The sequence below is a fragment of the Columba livia genome, chromosome 13 (genome assembly GCF_036013475.1).
Source record: "Columba livia isolate bColLiv1 breed racing homer chromosome 13, bColLiv1.pat.W.v2, whole genome shotgun sequence".
Taxonomy (NCBI): Eukaryota; Metazoa; Chordata; class Aves; order Columbiformes; family Columbidae; genus Columba; species Columba livia.
Window position 1 is genome coordinate 14,052,501 of NC_088614.1, and position 22,500 is coordinate 14,075,000.

Here is a 22,500-nt window from a genome sequence, read left to right on the forward strand (position 1 = left end):
GTTGGGAAAATGCCAGATGTTTATGCCCATGTGTTGAAAGTATATCCCTTTTGACTTGGAGAGGTGGAAATGCCTTGTGGCATGGTTTCTGTGAAGTCTTATGCAAGTTTATTATCCTTACTTTGTGGGAGTGGTGTACTGCTAGTTTCCTTAATGATTCAGCTCAACAGTTTGCTCCAGAAATGCTTTTTGTTGCTGGAAAATACATATTGTTCTTATGCTTTTTAAAAAAATGTAACATGTTTGAGAAGTTGCAATATGACAGGATGTCCAAACGCATGATTAACAAAATGTGCTTTGCCTCTTACAATGTGGGATATTTTCTTAAGGAACAGTGAATGTGTATTTTGATTCCCAGCTAGGATTTCTTTTTTTTGGGGGGGAGGGGGAGGAGACCATTATTTGCAGAACCGTGAGAGTTAGAATAGTCTAATTTAAAATAAATAATGAAAAGTATTACAGGGAGATTGAAGGTAACCCAACACTTGATTCTAGCTACTGATTGAACACCATTCCCCAGTTGAACATGTGGTCATATTGATGACTTCTTGTGATAAGCAGGCTAATGTGGATCATCTTTTCAAAATCAATATAAAATAGTAAAAAAGGAGCACATTTTGCACATGGATTAACTCTGATTTTGTATTTTATTTTTTTTTTTTTTTAAGTCTATAATTAAGACATTTAGCTCTGAACTTTAAAAAAAAGTCTTGCTCATTAAGGAACTTGTGCCTCTGTGAAGTTGTGCATGCTGCTGGTGTTTGAACCTAAGTTTAACCTTAAAATAAGACAAAAATGTAAAATGTTTGTTCCAAAAGAGGGTACATACACTGTACGAAGACTCAGTGGAATTTCGAAATCTTTGGATGCAATACTTAGTAATATAAAATTCTCCAGGCACCTAGGTACCTTATCTAGGTGACTGTCCTTGTAGGTCCAGGTATGTTCATCTGTACCCAGGACTAACACCTCTTCCTGCTCATGTTCAGAGCTTCCAGGACAGAATGCATCCTGTGGCTGAATGCAGGATTCAGGGGCTCAGCCAGGTGCCTAATACATATTGCAAGACTCGGCTTAGATAAGTGCTTTATTTGGTGTAGGTAGAAGTGCTTTGTTTAATCAGGACTGTGACACTCCAGGAAATTCTAGAGTGATCATATATGCAACTCATTTTGTTTCTGTTCAGCATTTGTGAGTCCTGTATATTAGTCAATTGTGAAGTATTTGGAAAACGCATCATTGAAAGTAACATTTCACATTTGTATTTTCCCATAAGTATATTTAACTGTTAATGAAAGCCATGGGACTGAAAGCTGTTGAGACAGAAATCTTATTCAGGAGACTAGAGCTGTAGTGCTCTCTGACTCATTTGATCCTCCCGAGTCTCCTTTGGGATTCAACCATTTTTAAAAGGAATTACAGATAGCAGTAGAAGAATAGCTTTGTCACTGGCTATTCATTCCATGGTGTTTCAACACAGGGCACAGATTAATGTAATTTATTGTGTTGATTTTTTTTTTTTTTCCTCTTTTCTGGACATCTATTCAATACACCCAAACTCCTTCTGTATAAGGCTCTGAGGAGCCATTAGTTGGTAACAGTTTCAAAACACTGGGCTAGATAGGCACTGGTGACTTGAAGGTAAAACTCTTTATGCATTGGATCTCCAGTGCCCTGAGCAATCCAGTTGTCTGTGTCAAATAACCCCAATGTGCCTTGTGTCAAATATTACTGATGTCACTATTGACATTGTGTCAGAAAATGTCATACCTAATGTCTGTCACTGAAGAATGGTGGCAGAGTCAAAATTTGACAAAAAACACTTAAGGACAGATAATGAATGTACTGTGCATCTTTCTCATTCCCCTCAAAGGGAACAAACTAAATTGTGAGTGTCTACTCAAATTTTCTTATGCAGCACACATTTAGCGTTGCATATTTCTAGCCACAGAGATCATAGGTTTAAACTTCCTAAAAATATTGGTAAACGGAAGTTATTCAAAACAAGTTTAAAATGACCCAAGTTAGCGTGCACAGCTGCAGTTGGTGCAGAACAGCTCCCTGTGTTCATCCAAGGCAGTAAGACAGCTTCAAAACATACAAATGCAACAATGCAGGAGACACTGGGCCATGAGAAACACAATGAAGACAACAGATTTAGTTAGTCTCATTACACTCCTCTGTATGTTATTTTAAAATGTTAACACTTTTTAAAGTTTGAACCCCATGATCACATATGATGATTGTTTTTGTGAGGTGTTATTCCTGCTAAATTGAAGTTATTTCCATTATACTTTTCAATATGGCTTGATATGGTCTAGTTCCTCTGTGTCTCCTAATATTCTACAATTTTAATGGCAGGATCTCCCACTCATGTGGATGTAGCCAAAGAAATATTTACTAATGTCTCCAAAGAGACATATTTTCAAGCCTCTTTCCCTTGTAGGGAGCCATGGAATGTTTTAAAATACCCTGACCCTTTTTTTTTCTCTGAGGGTTTGAGTATTTCATTTTTAGCTAGTGGTATCTCTGAGTGTCTGGCTCACGGATTCAAGGTCTGTATCCCTTGGACTGGATTGTGGGCAGCAGTATCTGGCAGAAGTTTGGATTTGAGTAGATGACTTCAGGAATTCCAAAAACTAGTAGTAGTAATAATAATAAAATAGAGGACTTTAAAGCAACATTCTACTCTGCTCCTGAAGTAACTGCCTACAGTTTTGTCAAGTAGATGCCTCACGTTGCCCTGAAAGCCTCCGGACTTGTGTGAAGTAGTGTCAGCTTGTGCTGTCCAGGCAGTCTGGGTGATTTGTTAAGCCACGAGGTCACATCTTCTCAACCAGTAAAGAAATGTTAAGAGACAGTGCCTGATGCATCCATCAACAGGCTGACACATCACGAGCAGTTTTAGTTATGTACAGCGTTTCATAAAGCGAAGCAATCGTATGCAGACAGTAAACATACTAACATCTGGGTCAACATCCAGCGTCAGTCACTGCAGAGCAGCTGCACTGTCAGTACCAGCACTGTGGGCTACCTGCCCTGGCTGCTGCTCCTGTGGAGGTAATGCTGAGAGCTGATGAGAATCCCGGTGCATTGGGACTGGCGATCACCTGGTGCTGGAGCCTTGTTTGGGTTCTTAGCTAAATAACTTTTTTTAAGTGCTGTGAACTTTGAATCTGTATTAGTTTTATGTTTCTGAAACACCTTTGTCTAAAACGCAATAACAAATAAAAAAATGGGATGCTCTCAGATCATGAATAAAAGCTGGGCTGGAGGAAGAATAAAATCCTTCAGTAGAAATACTTAGGAAAGTAACAAAAACACGCATGAATTTCATTTGCCTAATTACCAACATAACTGGATTTAATGAACATGGAATAAATTAGGGTTTTTTTTTTTTTTGCTTCATTATGTTAAATTAATTTAAAAAATCGAGTCTTGGGCATTTTACCTCTGAAATATATAATATTTGCAAGTTCAGTGCTGCCAACACTTCTCAAATAAGTGAAATGGCTTAGGTGATATTTAAGAAGATTTTGTGTATGATAAATGGCTCATTTACCATTCTACATTTAAACTCCGAGCACGCTGAACTATGTGTATGCAAGCCTGAATCAGTCCATCTGGACTCACTGGCAGGTTGTCTTCAAAAGAGCAAATGAGAATCTTCCAGAGTTTTTCTGGAAACTTTGTGTAATCTAGATCCTGTTCCTGGAAGGCTCCTTTCCACTTTCAGGCCTTCTCTGCTTTCAGTGTCTAATGTTCCCTTATCCCAAGAGAGATCCTCGGTTATGGCTTTCACAAATACGCCATTTCTGAGTTAATAAATAATATAGAAGCTATTCCTGACCTAGCCTGCACCTCCCAGGTGAGAAGCAGAGGAAACAAAGGAAGAAGCTCAGTTCTACCTCCGTAGATCTCAGTTCCAACCTGAGTTGTGGGATGGAACTGAGAGATTCTTCTCTTCACCCTGTACAAATTTCAGGCATTAAAAAGTTCTGTTTCATTGGCTAAGATTGATGAAGCTATTCTATTTGAATAAATAATACATATTTGGGAGAGAGAGTCCTAAACTCTGTCCTTTCGGCATTCACTTGTGCTGATGAAGCTGTGGATTAAATGCTTTCTCCAGTTAAAAAAGGACAAAGGACAACAGAAGAGTGAGGATGTGTAAAGCTAAATACCTGATGTACCTTAATCAGAGCCAGACCTGAATGTATGCCTCTCCCTTTCAAAGGGAATGTCCTTATTTCATCCCTTTGTGAAGTACCCGTGGGTCCTCTATTTTCCTTTTTTTTTTTCCTGACCACTACTTTTATGAAATCCTGGTAATACCAATTAATTCTATTCCTTGTAGGACTTTCTGCTTCTACTTGCCCTCTGGTCCAAAGGCAAGAATTCTGAATTTGTATTAATTCTAAAAACATTAATTCCCATAAAAAGAGTTAATGGCTGCACTTTGTGTTTGACAAAATACTTTGCATGGTAAAGTAACATGGCAAAGTTTGTTTAGTATACAAATATAATATGTTTCCATCCATTTAGTTTAAAGTTCACTTTCTCATATTTAGCAATTGACTAATGAGAATACCTGTATAACAGTAATACTTTGATGGTATTTACTAATATAAATATTTGCTTTTTTAGAAGCAATGTTACACAAAATTCCTAGCTGCAGTCTAAGCAACTGCTGGAATGTTTGAGGTAAGAAACCTGACCTTTGGGGAGGATCAACATCAGGAAAACAGTTTCCACTGTTTGTGACTTGTGTCCATAGTGAGGGGGCCTGGAATGGCAGGAGGGTGACCAGCACACGCTGCGTCACTGCTGAGACCCAATGGAAAGTTCCTGTCATTGTAATTACACTGATGACAGAAAGTTTTACATGGATTTCAGCATATCCTTCTGCACTCAGAGAGTTCAGCAAGGTCTTTCTCCAACAGATAAGGAAGAATAAATAGAGAACTTCATTGATGCTAAATGTTGGGAGTTGCAAGACCTGTTTGGAAAAAGGAATCTTGAGTCAGCTTTGTTCCAAATGCTGATGAAGTTGCATTAGGCCCAATTTGAAAGCAGAACAAAAAATGCTGTCTTTGATGCATCATCTTTTCCACATAAATTTTGCTCCTTCTCCTTCAAAATATTTAGTTGCCAACTATCATTCTCAAGTGTTTGCATTCAACATGCATCATAAAGTATCGTATCCATGTTGCTGCAGTTGATACTCAATTGATAGTCCTGATATTTAATGAAAGCAGCTTTGATGTGGTGTACAAATGACAGTCAGTGATACACATGTAAAAGAGTGAAGTTTTACCAGACATTCCTCAATGGGAGGGTTTTCCAGTTTGTAGGCAAATACAGAGAAGCTATCTAAGTAGTAAACCTCCCAGAGGTTTATTATTGGAAGTGCAGGAATTTCCCCAGTATATTCAGGTGAGTGTTGATAAAAGGCTGGGGCAGCAACGGTCAGGTGGTAACATTTCTTCCAGGGTGGGCTTGCAGTTGAGATATGGAATGGAGATGCCCTTTACTTATGATGCCACTTGTCTTACTTAAATTGTTTTTATTTTAAGGATTTCTTTGCAAGAAGTCTTATAGTATTTTTTTTTTCCTTAGCAAAGTAGTCTTACTTAGCTTATTTATTTTTCAGCTTTAAAACATCAGCATTTTATAGATCTGAATTTCACAATGTGAGGATGATTGCTACGTACAATTTGCAAAATTGTGATTAACCAGCCCCTGTTTCGAGTCAGTTCTCCCTAATTCACAAAAGGCTTCCAAGAATAGTCTGCACAAAATTCAGTGTGCAAATTGTAGGGCAGATTTTTAGAGGGCAGTTTAAAGAATGAAGTCCTAAGGGTTTTATCTATATTTATATCTCTTGTTAAACCAAACTCTTATGTAAATGTTACAATCTGTAAATAACAAGCTGAGCAGCTTTCTTAAAGGAAAGATTGCATCCACATTTTTTTGAGATTTGGCAAAATTATTAACTCACACAATAGACTAATATACAAGTATATTTGGAAGCAACTAATGCTAGCCTGTGTCTTCATCTCTATTTTATGGATATTTAAAGGTTTAAGAATACACAGACCTTTCATTTTCCAGTAAAAATTGTCTCAAATTGAAAAACACTGCCCTTAGTGATGGCTTGAAAAAAATGGAGATAGCTTTTTGTATACTTTTACTTTTTATAGCCATTAATGTTGTAGTAAATCTTGTATTATTGTATATAGTCTAGATTATTCTTCATTCTTTTGCCTTTGGACAGGAAAGAAATTACTGGCTTCCATCAGTGTTATTGGCAATCCCCATATTCTGACATCTGTTCCTTTCTAAACATTTTACCAACCTTGATGAAATGTAGTTTAGTGTTAGAAGCTGACTTGAAGAAAAAATTGGATGATAAAAAAATAACATTGATTAAACACCAGAAGTAATTTACCAATGACTATCAATATTTTGATGGCCACTGCAGTTTATTTAAGAAAAGCTAGACATCTTATAGAAATTGTAATCATATTTAGTCTTTGAATTAAGCTGAATAAATGAATTCTCATTTTTTAAACAGGATGAGAGACTGATTTTGCTCAATTTTAATCAAACTCTTTGAGCTGTACTCCTGAGACTGTTTGGGGCATATTTTATAGATGCTATGCAATGCACATTGCCCCATATTAAAAATCTCAGTATTTTCTAATACACAGTGGAGATGTCATTTGTGACTTTGCCCTTTCTGTGGAGCTGTGTCACTGCCACACTAGACCTGGGTTTGCCTGAGCTGGAGTAGGAGCCTCAAACAACAAAGGTGATGGGTCTCTGGCAAACTACTGACTTTACGTAAACACCCGCTTTATTAACTGTGCTTCATTAAAGTGAAGCAAAGTAATAAAAGGTGAGCATGATTATTTTCTCTCTGGTACCAAGTGCAGAGCAATTACAGTGTGTCTTTCCCCACCCTGTCAGGTGGTGAGCTACAAGAGGACCCTTGCAAGAGGTTCTTGAGGGCTGGGGCAAAAGAAGGGGTGAATGTTTCATTTCCAAGGATTGGAACAAACTAATTACATTGCAAAGAAGTAGGGTATGAATAATATCCTCTTGGGAAGGGAAGTATGGGGGAAATAAATGGAAAAGGGCTAATATAGAGTGTGTGTTCTGATGTTGTCAAAGGTGGATGTACAAGAGGATGGGAAGGTGTGATTAGATTTTTTTTTTCAGAAGCACTTAGCAGCAGTCTCAGTGGAGCTGTTGAAATTCATGGGATTTACTATGGGCTGGTAATATTTGGGAGCAGAGTTTGGACAATGCTAAACTATGAGATCCATGTCCTATGGGTGGATCCTCCCTGAATGTTTTTCAGTGAGGCCATAACACTTCCAAAGCGGGGGAAGTTCCATTTCACCAGCACTTTATATGTACATAAACCATTGAGGACACAATGAAATTGCAGCTCTTGATGAATTCATTTAGTCACACCAAGATTTTCAAAGGTGGAATTACTCTTCTAGTAACAGGATCTTATAGGACTCCAAAGCTAGTTTTTGATTCCTGCATCTTTGAGAGTAACTTGAACCATTGAGGGTTCAAGGTAGTTGCTAGGCTGCTTGAAGTGGAGGAGATTTGAGAGATGTGTTTTCTCCATTTGACAGAAAATTTTAATTTGAAGGAAAATTTTCCTAACAGACCTCCTCTAGAAACTCAGCATTTTATGTGAAAACAGTTTTCCTTTCATTTCCTAAAAGTCATGTATGGTAGCAGAATCTGAGTGGCCTTGGTTAAAGCGGTGTGTAAACTGACAATTTTTGGATTCTAGTACTCTGTGCCAATCAAAAAAAAAATTCACTCATTTCAGCTGTAGAGCTCAGCACGTTTTACAAATTCATTCTAAGATGAATGAATTCTCACAGTTCCTTGCTGAGGATATTTAGTAGAGAAAGCAAACATTATAGGCAAAATGTCACTTTGGGAAGGTGAATTGTTTTCCTTAAAGCTCTTGTGTGGTTTGTATGTTTTGTGGGGTTTTTTGGTGGTGTGTTGTGTTTTTTGTTTTGTTTTTAATTTTCTAAAAATACCTTGGATGCAACTGGATTTAGATGTACCTACCAGCTGTACAGTCTGGTGGTCAGGAGACTGCCCTCAGAAATGGGATGACCCAGGTTCAGATGCCATTCTCGAGTCTGAGCGACTCAGAGTTAAAATATAAAAAGAAGAATAAAACAATCTCTGAGTTAAACCAAGGAACAGGACTTGGTGTCCTCTGTTGTAGTGTTTTCCTGTAACTACCAGGAGACAGATCTTTACTCCATCTTCTTCTGACAAACTGAAGTCAGTGTCTAAAAATTGGTTTTTTTACCACAACTGGTTTATGCAAAACTTTGGAATGAAAAAGAAAAGAAATCCACTTCTTTTCCCCTCTCCAAAAGCTAGAAATTAGAGAGAGAAGAAAGAAAATTGTCATCCTGTAGTCACATTTAGTTTAGTAGATTCAGTCGTTTGCCCCAGCGTTGCTCAGCTAAATCAGCAGGAGTCTGACGTGGGGCCCAGGAGCCCCGATAACCAGGGCCATGTTAATCAGTAGGTGTCCGCCCTCCCTTGTCAGACCCATATTGCCTGATGGCCTTCTCGTACCATCTCACGGGCTCCCTTTAACATATGGTTTCAAAGCTGTTGACGTTCACCTGCTTAGATATCTGTACAAACTACTAGTAGGAACTACATAAATACCTAACAGATGCACACGTTCACCCTGGGATTAATGCATTCTGGACTCGGACCTGCCAGCATCACACCCCTTCACAATCACATTTTATTTTTTCACTTGCTCATGTGGTGTACACCTGTGACATGCTGGCAATGCACTTGCAGTGAGAGAACCCCTCAGGTTCAAAGCTATCCTTATATCTTTGTTCCCTTATGCGTAAACCTTTTGAGATTTTTCTGTTAGCGTTCAAAAGGCTTGAGTGTGGCATTACATCTTTAAAACTTATTCTTACCCTTTTTTGAATATGAAAGCAGAAACAAAGCAAGGAGAACTAGATAAATAGATGCAGGGAGACATCATAAGAAAACAAAACAAAAAAATAGCTCCTGGGCTTGCCAATATTACTTCATGCTTTTTATTGCAAACCTGTAAACTAACAATAGACCACCACCTCATGCAGCTGGGTGTGCGAATTGAAGGTGTGCTGAACGTGTTGGCTTTCCAAATGGAGCACAATAACAGGAACACCTGTGCTAAATAACTTTGCATTGATTTTATTTTTTTATAATATTTACAGCCCTTTTCTTTTAGAAGTCTGCACAGGGGAAAAAGAGGACTTGTCAGCTTTAGTTTCCAAGGTTCGATGGAGCTGTTACAAAATCACAGGGATTTACATGTACTAACCATATGTAAGATTGGGTCTTAAAATGGAGAGAGATTGTTCATCTTCTGGACACAGCTTTGCTAATGTACATTGGCTTTGTCTGACAGTCTCCTTGCAGCTCAGCTCTAGTTTGTTTGCTTGTGTGTTGTGTTTTTTTTTAATTTTTTCTTTTTAAAATGAACAACCGATATTTTAAGAGCCTGTCACAGCAACAGAAAGGTTAAGAAAAATACTAATCATCTGTAAATGTATATCTTAAGGCACATCACTGATTTCATATTATTAATATTCAATAATTCATGCTTGTTTAATGAAATGACACATCAAATCAGAAAAAGAAGAATTGAGAAATTTTTGTAGTTTAATTTCCATCACTGCAGAACCATGTACTATTGCTGCTACTATTTTTTGGAGTCATAGATTAGGTTTAGTGTTATGTGCAATGTTAAATTTCAGGGATTAAAAGAAAAAGATGTTATTCACTGCCAAGAATTCACTGTAGCATTCTGGGCTATATATCTGAGAAGTATAAAGAATGGACATAATCAGTAAAATCTAAGTATACTTTTTTTTTAGTCAGTTTGTCAGCAGTGTAAATGGGTCCAAAGGTTGCTCAAAGGGTTAGTTAACCCTTTAACGATACCTGAATTTGAGGTTCTCTTTCACCTAAGTACCTACAGATTTAAGTTCGTAATTTCTATTAAGTCTGAGTCTCCTTCATTGTTGTTACTTGAAATGGAAAATATTGGTTACAGTCCAGGGGAAAAATTTATAGCTTGTCATTGTAGCCTTGTGCTATTTCAATACAATAATACAAATGCATTCCCTCTATGTGATAAGTGCGTTTTTCCTTTCACTTTCTCATGTGACATTCAGACCCTTTCCAGACTTGCTTTGTCTCTGTGGTCCCAGAGATTATAAATGCTCGATGAACCTTTAAAGATATTTGTTACCCTTTAAAGCATGAGGAGCAGACTCTTGTTCTCTGTCACACTCAGAATGGGACTGCAGGAGGCAATTTCGATCTTGTATAGCTAGAAGTTTGAGCTTGTGGTACTTCCCTGTTAGATCACTTTATAACCCCGTGAATAATTTCCTACATTTTCTATGAGAAATACGGCATCCTTCAGTGTTGGAGAAGGTAAAAAAAGTTTTCCAGGCCCAGTCAAGCTCCTGTTGAAATGTTTAGGGAGAAGGAGAAGCAGCTTAGGAACACAGAACTGCCGCATGTTTTGGAAGTGAGGAGGAGACCCACTGGACAAAATTTTCTTTCCAGTAATCAGGGGAAGATGGGAGTCTCTCAGCAGTAATGTGGGCTCCTCTAATTACCACTTCCAAGTTATTAGCATCTGGAGCCCTTTTTCCCTTTCCTATCTAGCAATTACAGGGTGGGATACATTAACGTGTTGCAGAAGCTGTATGGTGGACTAAGTTTTTCACTGTTGGCATTTGGTTGTTTGCTGAAATCGGTAGTTTCAGCTGAAGTATGGGTTTTTTTTTACCTGGCCTTGAATCCTAGGCCATTCTCTTTGTGGATAATGAATATTCAAGTACCACACAAATTATTTATTCTCTGTTCCCTGCCCCCACCAAAGAAAAAGCACATCTTAAAAAGCCAAGAAATCCAGTCAGACACATGTTTTGCACATGAAGAATCACGTCCATAGTAAAATGGGATCCATATGTGCATTTTGGATGTGAGCATCAATGCTCAGTTTAGCTTTGCCCACATGCCAGGGTGTGTGCGTCGCTGCCGAAAGCTCAGAATTTTCTTGCTAAATCACACCACCAAATTTGAACTCAGGGTTGCGTTAGAGTCATAAGTTCATAGTTTTCTGTTGTTTCTTTCCCCATGTATAGTGTCCTTTGTTTACAACCTAAATCCTCTGAAGATTAAACTTTAAAAAGACTCTGTGATTTAATGGACTTAGGATCAGATTCTAACCTCCGGAGTGAAACGAGCCCGACTGTAGCACTCAATAGCAGTAGAGGATTGTTTGCAGTTGTGAAGTAATGACCACCAAACATTACTCAGAAAAAAGATGCTGGGACCAAATTTGCACAGATGAAATATTCAAATGAATGTTAAAAAACTGAGTAACACTAGACAGTGACATACACAAAGGGTGACAGAGAAATTACTACCATTCCAACATAGCCTTGTACTTTCCCCCCCAACTGTAAATATCTTAGGAAAAAGATTTATATAAAGAAATATGCTAACTTGAAGCTATCTTCTGCATATGTCCTGCAGAGGGATCTGGACAGATGGAGAACTGTCCTGCATGAATCTGTTTGCAGTTTTAAGATTTATAAAGATAATTCTCTCTTCAGTTCATCTTCCAAGTTTTGGGGTTGTTTATGCTTATACATTAATTTTATTACTTCCTTTCACTTTCCCCCAAATAAGAACAATCCTGTAAGTTTAAGACCACATCTTTGCTGTTGCTCAGGTACTTTGCACTCCCCTGGTAGTGGAGAGCATCTGGGACTTCAGTGGCCTCCAGAGGATTCAAAAGACCATCTCTAAGACAATCCTTAGTAAGTGGTGCAGTAGCAAGTGTATGCATCTCCTGTCTCTCTCTGAGGAGTTACTTGGAGCAGAGGGACAACCTGTAACTAACAGATTAGTTCCATGTTGAATACAGGTAGAAAAGGGTGAATTGGCTAGAGAACAGTTCTGAAGCTGGTTCTACTGTACACCAGGTTGTTAGTTATTTTCAGGGTATAGAAAATGAGGTTCAGATTTTAAATATGGGAAGATCCTTCCTGTGTTTGCGCTGAATTTAGCTGCTTCGAGGGTTCTAATGCCATGTGACATAAATAAAGCAAATTTGAAAGTAGGTAATGCTTCAGGCACAAGGGAGGTGAGGAGGGGAGAGATGTCTTCATGGCATTTTGAACCTTCCTACCGGGGTTAGGTGATGAATTATTTTATATAGAAATTGTTGTGGTTTTTGTTTTTTCTTTTTCAAAAGCTGTGTTTTATTTTAATTTATAATTATATTCACATAAGACTTCAATTTCGAATCCTGAATTGGACACACATGCACACTGACTTGCATGTAAAAGATCTGTGACAGCAGTTGCATGATGTTTCCATACCGTAATTATTCTCTGAATCAGGCCCAGAGTCCTTGGGAGATCCAGAAAAACCTACAAAAAGCCGGTTTGAATTTACCTATGGGACTGGGAACTCAGCTCAGGTTTTTATGTCATTAATAAATCTTTTTTTTTAAGGGAGGGAATTGCCTTTAACTTCTTGTTGTCTTACCTTTGTATTGGAGAGCAGTTTCTTAAAACAGTAGACCTGTAAAAGGAATGCCATCAGCTGGAAATCTGGTCCATGTGAGTGTTTTTGTGAGTTGTTCTTGCATCTTCCCCTGAATGTTCCTGTTAAGTTTTGTGGTTTAACAATCATATTTCTCAGATTCTTAAATGGCGTATATATTTCACTCATCTGTTGCATAAGAAATCCATGTAAAAGGAAGATGGTTTTGATTTTTAAGAGGGGAAATAGTTGAGCTGATTTTACCAAGGTGCTATTGTTTGCAGAAAGTGAATGTGTAATATAAAGTACATAGAAATAGCTTCACTCCCTATCAGGTGACCTGAATATCTTATCTCTAAAAATGTTATTTAAGAAACTAGACAGATATTTAATCTTCAAGTTGATCTTTTAAAATCTTGTCAGAGCTCCATAAGAAATCAATACTACTTATATACTTTAGGTAAAAAACTTTACAGTAACAGTAGATCCCAGAGAGTTTCAAAAGACTGTGCAGTGTCAGGACTATGACTGTGAAAAGCACCCGAAAATAAGGCTAAAAGAGCTCAATCCAGGTAACTCTTCACTTAACCAGAAAATAAGAACTATTATGGCTGTTGAACAGCCAGACATTGTGGGAGGCTCAAGTAGGAGGTACTTTAATTTTAATGAGTATGTACCTTTTTTTGTAAAGGTGTTACCCTTTCAGCTTACCTATAAATTCACAGAAACTTCTTCAGAAACATAAAAATCGGTGCTTGTATGAATGCACATATGAAACCTTGGTTTCATATCTTCATATAGATGGTACCTGCCGTATTGTGAACCACCAGGACTTCTCTGCCAGTTCACAGAATCCCATTGTGTCTGCTGTGCAGCCCTGGTGTTGCAGAGGGAACCCGGAGCGCTGCACGCCAGCCAAGGACACCACCAGCGAGTCAGTGGCTAATAAAGACAGGCAGCAACAGCAGCAGCAGTGTTGGCCTTCTCCACAGCAGGGTACCACAGATGTTTCAGATAACAAAGTGAGCTTCGCTGACAGAACATGTGTGTAATATATAAAATAATGGGAACAGAAAGAAGTGTGTGTGGGGGGAAGGCCACTCCAATTCACCCATGTAGAAATGTTTTTTTATTTATAAGTGAGCAGCTGAATACAAATGCTGTCTGCTTACACAGAAGTAAAACATAGCAAGATGATGTGGATGAGAGGCTTTGCATGGCTTCTAGTAAAATAGACTACGCATTGGAATATTTTTCTTGTCCCTTGCTTGAGTCCAGATCTTCAGCTAATGTAAATCTGTACAGTTTTATTTTCTACCAATTATACTTTTTTACCTCCTCTGAAGATCTGACTGTTCTGTGATTGAGGGGATCATGGCCAAAGTTTGCTGTGTAACACTGTGGAAGGCTGAACGGTTTTTGGACAGTATCAGCTCTACCAAACAGTTGCTACACTGAGGAGTTTTGCAGGGTGGACCTGGAGAAACAGGAATCTGCAGTGATGACCCAAAACTACTAGGGAAAGACAAACAAACCAACCACAAACATGAACAGCTCTCAAGAAAGATAATTAGCTGAGAGTTGGAGGAATTACAGCAGAAATCCCTGTTTTTGTGATACTATAGGCTTACTCTCTACTGTTCAAGTGTCCCAAAGTATTAAGATAAACATCATAGCTGAGGAATCATTGGGTGAAGGAGACTTTCATAGTCCTTTCCCGCACTGGTCCTAAGGGCATAAACAAGGACTGTGAATGCCGCACCTTAGATATTGCTGGGCCACCAATGCCGCTTATATACTGCCACTGGTATCTGGTGAAAGTTCCACAACGTAAGGGTCCCATAGGTCTGCATGTGTGGCCAGCTGAACAAAGTTTGCAAACAGGATTGGGAGTAAACCCAGAATCCCCTGTGTGTCGCATTCGTGCCTGTGCTGCATCACCAGTGCCCGTCTGCCGCAAGCGAGAGCCGCCCAGGAGCATGCAACTTGTCAGCCTGCTTTCGGAGAGTAATAGATGTTGGGATCCAGCATGTGGAACAGGAAACTCCTATCAGAGGCTAATAAATGTTTCCTTGTAAAATGGGGAGATGCTGATGTGAGTCCAGCTATAAAGTGAAAGTAAGACAGACCCCAGAGGAATTACTGAAGTAATAAATGTACTTACTAGGGCAGTGTGTGCCAGAGCGAGACAGAAATGGGCTAAGACCAGAAGAAAATTAGAACCTCAAGTGCAAGCTGAAGCTCAGTGGTAAGATGAAATTCAGCTCTTTCCTCTGAGAAAAGAGTATCTGCTGGTGACCCACTTGATTATCTGGGATTGGCATGGCCAGTGAAAAGAACAATAGTGTACAATTCGTGCCATCTGTCCTGTTTTAAGAAGCAAGACATGAACATAGAATATGGCAACCAGCTGAAGGAGGATTTGGCTCTCTCGACATACATTTTTATGTACAGATCGTGCCCTTGTGACGGGTCAGGGTCTGTTTGGGTGTCAGATTATTGCAGTTTAACGGTGCAAGGTGGCTGAGATTTTTTGAGATTGGCTATGGATATGTGGTGTGACCCAGCACTATGTTCCTCTGCATGTACTCATGTATTTTTTCATGTTGTCAGACTAGAATCATTGAAATTGTGAGAGGTGAGAGCACACATTTATTCACAGTGAAATCAACATGAAATCAGATATGAATGATCGATAGTAGATGTTTCTGAAGATGAAATTATAACTACAGGCTAGGCAAATTGCTCAGAAAAACTTGTGGCTACGTGTGTTGTGGTGTCTTTATGAAAGTTTATATTTTCACTGGGTGACTTGAACAAGATATGTAAAAGCAGGTGTTCCATACTGCATTCTTCAACTGAAGAAAGTAAAATAAATCCTGCTGCTTTTTTTTTTAATTAAAGATTTTTTTTCCCCTCTGAGCAGGGTCTCATAATTGAGATCCACCTTGAACAGGCCAAGGTCAGAATGTGAGACACAGAATATGCTCATCAAGCTGCCCAACAAGATACCTTTATTCAGCCAAATTGGAAAACTTGTGTGTAACTCAAAAGATCAGAATAGAGTCCTTATTGAGCAAGGTTAGGAGGGATAGAAACAATCGGCTTATATGGAGTATTTTTACTTCATAGGAATGTGGGTCTGACTGCTGAAAATGTATCCTTTGCATGAAGTACAAGCATAATCCTATGCCGACTTTGCCCTTTGAGTAAAAGTATGCTTAATAGCAATTTCAGGGAAAAAAAATCTATTTAAAGCCTGTTGAGCAGAATATCCACTTACAGAGGGAAACTATAAGTGAATAATGTTAATGGAGTTCTGTTTTGTAAAATGCATAGGACAACTAATAGAATCAGGCTACTATAACAGTGGATGATTGAATTACATTTAAGAGAGTACCTAATTTATGACCTTTAAAAATAGTTTTAGAGCTGTCTGCTTGACATGTTTTGTAAATCCTAGACCTCTTTCATACAAAAGTTTTTAGGAATATCATCTCTTACTTTATGGTCAGAGGACCTTTTGTGCTATTGTATGTCAGTAGTTCCAAAGTAGGCTGATTAGTAAAAAAGAAAGCAAATCGCTCTCTGGAGAAGATTATTATACCTGTTTATTAGTGTGGGAGAAGTTCTTAATATGGGAGTAAATTTTGAACAATAGCCAGGAATAATGACCAGACCCAGGACCTCATCAGAAAAAGGAATTAAGTCCTAAGATACAATTACTGAGTGTTTTTCCTCAAAATGGTAGTTTTTTAAAAAGTACAACTTTGTGCATTAACTTCCACCAGTCACTGGCACACTCCGTACATGAACATGAAGCTTTATACTCACATCATTTTTTTTCTTCCAATCTGTTTGTTTTGCTGCTGTGAAACATTTTGATTCAGTGTTCTCTTGCACAAAGGAATCCCCCAAATTTACTGCACTCTTTATTAAAATGGTTTGTATTTTGATCAGGTTTAAAGAGATCACTCTTGCACACATTTGATGCTGATTTTGTGTGGTAGCGTTCAGGAAGAGAATTTGAAACTCCTTCCATGTAGCGCTGGATTTTATATAGAGATTCCATGTGGGAATACCCTTCGAAAACTCTCTAAGTTTTACATCATTCCTTAAAACATCCTACAATTTTGTTAGCTTTTGTGCTGGAGGGTTATGCCTGCTGTGGTGTCATTCATTACTCATCTTAAAAGAAGGCAGAGAACAAAGGTGGAATAAGCTGCTAATCTTCTGGATCAGCCAGACATTATTATTCAGTGGTATTTGGGAATTTAAGGCACTGATCCTTAAGGGCGAGAGGTGCAGGCGAGGGGCTGCGAGGCTGCCAGCAGCAGTCGCTTCAGTGTTGCGTCCTGGCGCATCGTGCTGTCTCCAATGTGGCTTCTGGGCGCAATGGAGCTCTCCGGAGCATCGCATTTCCAGAGCTACAATTGGAATTGCCTAGTTTAAGAATGTGATCATTTGATTTTTCTTTTTTTGATTAATTTAGCAAGAAGAGACCCTGGCACTTTGTAGACCTTGCTGCTTTGCTGTGAAAGTGCTGTGCCATGGCTCTGCCTGAGTTCCCATTGAAGTAACCTCAAAGCCTGCAGAACTGGTGCCAAAAGGGCTGGACTGTATGTGTACAGCTAAGGAACAGACCAGGACAAGGCAGTGAGATTTCTGTGGTCAATCATGTTTACAGTTCTCTACTTTATAACAGAAAGTAAAAGTTGTATTGTTTTAGAGAGAAGCTCCGTTATAGGTCACTTCTTGTCTCAACCAGTCACTTGAAAAGTGGCCCCACTTGAGTCCCAATACAATTTACTCTGACCATTAGTTAAGGACTGTTTCTGCTATGTCTGTGGTGTTTGCAGCTCCATATGGTGGTTGCTTAAGGCTGATCCAAGAATAAATGAAAAGTACAGGGTTTCAGTCACACAGAGGTATGCGACTCAGTCTAGAAAATAAATTAAATGAAAGGGACCTACTCTGCCTTCTACACCAAATGTGCCAGGAATCACAGATTTGGTCTCTCTTCTTTTTATCTGTCATTCCTGTTGGTTCATTATCATACCTTTTCCAAAGTAAAACTTTTCGTGTGCATTGTGATTTTCTTGATGCTTTTCTGCAAATGTAATCACTGCATTATCCTGTATATTCAGTACTTGTGACAAGTTGATTCAGGCTTTGTCCCAGACTGCTTACAGTCTGGGTACTTTCACAGTGAACATCTTTGGAACAGTGAGGAATGTTTTTGTGAGGATGAGAGTGAATGTCAGGTTAAAGCACAACAAATAATTTATAGTCCTCGGACGATTGTCCTGTGAAAGTTTCCAGTGCTTCCAGTTTCTTCCTACCACCCCTATTTTCAGCTATCAGTTATAGAATCTTGACTCAATATTGTTAATTGCATAGTAAACAGAACAATATTGTTTGCCCCAAGACAGATTACCATTTTTCATTACAGAATTCTCATAGACCACAAATCATTGATACCATCTCCACCAGTTATAACAAAGTTTATCTTCAATCTGATAAAAAAGCATGTACTGAATAATAACTGTTGCTCTTATTGTAAGTGGTTTAAAAACATGCTTTTTAAAAAGCTGGCTAGTTCATTGAAGGTACAATTCTGCATTTGCCCTAGCAGAGAGAGGTGAGAGTTGTGGACATAAATGGTCGGATTTCCAAATGCAACTCTGTGGGTGCAGTGTGTGGTTGCACTTGACAACTGATGAACCTCTTACCATTGCCACGGTCAACTAAAACAGTCAATTCCACTTTTCCTGCATTTATCCATGTTTGTTCTCGAACCCGTTGTTCAGTGTGTTATGTATTTCCACCTTTAGCTTATTCATAGAGAATTAAAGTGCATTTAGATGCTGTTGGGATGGTTTATCTCTTCAGTTCAAATTGCAGAGGTCTGGAGGTTTCCACCTTGGTCCCCAAGATGAGAAATTGCATCTGCAACATTGCAAGCATAGACTCCAAGCCCTGGCTGAAAACCACCTGAAAAAAAATAGTCTCATTTTACTTATATCCCACCACTACTTACGCACACTCACAGATGAAGAAGAAATAATCTAGTGTGACATAAACCACCAAAATCCATAAAGGGAATGCCAAAGCAGAAGTACAGATATTTTAATGCTTTTCAACTATTTTGCAAAAAAGTGGAAACCTTCTGCTAGTGTATTTCCAGTCTTCCGTGAGGAACTCAGGTCCTCTTTGGGGGTTTAATCTTTTAGCCCTAAATGTTTTTGTCATATGTAATAAGATGGAAGCATTTGCATCATTGCGTAAGTGTCAGTAAGAACAAGACTGGCCCAAACGCTGGCTGTCAAAGATGAATTTTGCACTTTGCTACCTTTTTGCATTGAGATCAGGCCCAGCCAGCAAGTTCAGCTCTAAATACAAACTTTCTTAAAGTGCAGCACCGAACTGCTCCTGACTCCGGGTAGTGCTGGTTTGGTGAGAAGTCTTAAAATTTAGAGCCAGTTTTAAAGTTCAGGGACTTTATGAGACAAGCAAAAATACTGTGCAAGTCCATCAAGTTTTGGATCGGGGTGTGTGAAGTTGTGATTGAATCAGGTTCCAGTGTAATTCTGTGGGGAAACAAAGATTCAGCAGGATTCTTTCAAAGTTGAACCCCAAACTCATTAAAATATTACAATAAAGTAATTAATGCACATGGCCACTAGACACTCTTAAAATGTAAATTTCACAGCTGTAAGAAATTAGATTTGTTTAAAAATAACAGAAGGCTCAAGTACAAATTATGGAGTAAAAGCCTATAAAATTTCAAACTTGGTTTTAAGGCACAGCCTTTTTTTATTTTATTTTTTTTACTAGATCATTTACTTTAGCAGTAGCATTCAGAATTCCTTGTCTGTCTTTTGCCTCTGCAGCTGTAGTCAGGCACCAGTGTGTAACTGATTAATTTGGAAGTTTTCTTATGAGAAAGTTGGACTTTAGAGAACAAGGCAATTTTTGGAATGGTGCTGTGTCCCATACTAGTCCTATCTTGCGTTCCAAGGTGCCAGGCTTGCAGCTACAGGCACAAATTGTGAAGTTCATTGAATGCCAGTTTGAGTTGTTTGCACAGCTGGAAGGACAGGTAGTTCTCAACTGACACCCATGTATTAACATTTGTTGGGACTAATGCTTTTTCACTGCTTGTGCATTTTGTCTGGCACATGCATGATTTGACCAATTTGAGTAGTTCCTAGAAGTCAGTGCCCCGAAACCAATCTGTGCCACAAAGGCTAAGAAAATTAAAGCTGCTCCAAAGTTCAGCAGTGATGGAGCCAACTGGATTTCACAAGGGATGCAACATCCATCTTTTCAGTGCAGAGGCCTAATGCCAGATTCTCCAGCACTTTCTCGCCTGTCAGTGTTTACAAACATGGGCCCGACTATAATGCAAGAAAAGACTTCCACTAACAAATGTCCAGCAGTGTATTTCAATCCATTTACATTTGAAACAAAACTGAAATACAGGGCTCCACAATGCCTTCTTGGCACACCAGCATCAGCAGAGTACTGAAATGGTTGAAGGGAGGAATTCCAGACAGAATATGTTCCAGATGAATCCTGTTGGAGATCCATTTCTAAATTTATGCTACGTGCCTAACTATTAAAAAGTTCAGATTATGACCCCTCTAATGTTATTTTAATGCTAGTTTTTAAAATGTAATTATAAATCAAATTACATTTGAGATCTGAAGCTGACAGTAGTGAGCTGGAACACTCTAAGAGCTGCTTTAAAAATAACCCTCTCAAACTTTATTGGTGATTTCAGAGAGTGCAATGGCCAGATTCATCCACGCTGTTTCTGTCTGAGACAGGACAACTTCCTAAGTGATATTTGTTTTCTGGTTTCCAGAGACATAACATGGGATCTCTCCTCTCTACCTGGAAACTACATTTCCAGAGTTTGACTTTCTTTGAGCTTACTCAGAAGACGTGAGCTCATTTAAATTGTATTTCCCCCTTTCTTTTCTCATTCTTTACCATAACTGATTTCTCTAAAGATTAAGATTTCTAAAAACTGAACAGCAACCAGAAAAACGACTAAGTTGGGAAAAGCAGGCCATGATTTGGCAAGTGCAAACTTTTTGGGCAACTCAAGCAATCATAGGAAAGAAACGTGCATAGTGACTGTGGTTGCGTTGGTCAGTGGCATCTGCTCACCTGTGTGAAGGTATGTATGTGTTTCAAAAAAAGGGCTGGAAAAGAGACCAGAAGGACATAGCTGAGAGGATGTTAGAATTCAGCAGGATTGAAATGTTCTGTTAAAGCAATGTCTATAATGGTTTTGGTAGGGTTGCTTTGTTTTGTTTGTTTGTTTTTGTTTCGTTTTGTTTATTCCTCTTGTAGTGGATGTAAATGCTTGCATTAGATACTCCTGTTACTTGTCTAAAACGGAACTAATCCACAATGATACTGCATTAGAAACTATAGAATTGAAATTTCTGTTTAGATAGATGCAGTTTAAGCGGGATGGTGCAAGGAAAGAATCACTGGGTAGGTAGATCTGAACAAACAATTCATAGTGACTCCTTAGGTACATTTGGACTTTTCTTTTCTTGTGAATGTGCAAAGTATTTATTCAGTGGTTACTTACAGAATTTGTCAGTGAATAATACATTTAAAAATCTTTTCATAGAATTTTTTGTTTAGATTATTTATAAATTTATAGTCATAGCTGGTTACCTAAATCATGTTATTTCTTCTGTTCCCTGATTGCATGAGTATACATATTTACTTGATTCAATTCACAATGTAAATTGTAAGTGTTACAGTTGAACATGCATCTCAGAATTTTTGTTTGGTTGCTCAGTTACATAAATCAGCCAGTTAGAAGAGGGAGGGGACTTACCACATGATCTACTTAAGCAGCTAATACTTTAAAATTTTGAGATTATACATCCAGAAGTATACATTTTGACCACAGTTTTTACATTATATAAAATGAGTGGTCTTATTGCTGTTCACTGATTAATAGTTGATGCTGTTACATCTACAGAATGAACGTCAAATTCAAACTTCAATTTGAAATTTGAAGTCAATGAATATTTAAGCATTCATTCTAGATGTTGACTGCAAAGATGCTAATATTGGTACAGCACATATGCTCCAAATGTTGCAGACAGAAAAAAACAGAAAGTAGTTACGTGTTCCTAATGCTGTTAACTCAGAATTTTACTTTGAATTACAATGTTTTATACTGTTTACTCAGCTCTTGTTTTCACCCTGTTTTGCAGATGGGGAAACTGAGGCAAAGAGGTTGAAGGATCTCTCCTGGGCCACGGAGTGTGTTGCTGTCTGTTCCCACTCCCTAGACATGTGCACAGACTACTAGACTTCACTTCTCTGGCTACGACAGGTAAGGCAGATTGTATATACAATGTGATCAATTCTTGAATTGACTTAATTCCCAGAAAGCTGCGAGACTCCCAAATATCTGAATATAAGATCTCAGTTCTAGATGAGCCCCTGAGAATCATGTGAAACAGACTATTCCCTGTTGCAGGCATATAAAAACCATGGGTGCAATGGTGTGTGAACTAATAGCTAAAATGTATCTGTGCATTGAACAAACACCTTTTTTCCTGACAGTCCTTAAACAGCTGGTGTGGTGGGTTGAAGGCCTTTTTTTATTTTTTTTCACCCTCCAATAACACTGTTTAATGGAAGGACAGCAAATACTTCAGGTTTGTTGGGTTTTTTTTTGTATGTGGCTGTGGCAGAGGAGAATATGGATGTGATAGAGTATGTTTGGACTTCGTTCAGAATTGTGTAGGCTGTGTTTATACTGCAGTTGCTGCAACTCTCACAGACATAGTCATTTAGAAAGCTTCACAGCACAGC

General features: G+C 38.5%; 1 protein-coding gene across 14 annotated transcripts in view; it reads left to right on the plus strand.

Annotated features, from left to right (window-relative positions):
- The window catches only part of ZNF536 (zinc finger protein 536), a 345,380-nt gene that overhangs the window by 79,560 nt on the left and 243,320 nt on the right, over positions 1 to 22,500 (plus strand). For 12 of the 14 annotated variants that reach the window (XM_021282082.2, XM_065028364.1, XM_065028358.1 and 9 more), the window contains one exon: positions 21,894 to 22,015. The gene's annotated coding sequence lies outside the window, so the exon portion shown is untranslated. Of the gene's footprint in view, positions 1 to 21,113; positions 21,154 to 21,893; positions 22,016 to 22,500 lie in introns of all 14 variants that reach the window. The other 2 variants (XM_065028359.1, XM_021282093.2) reach the window with 1 other exon arrangement.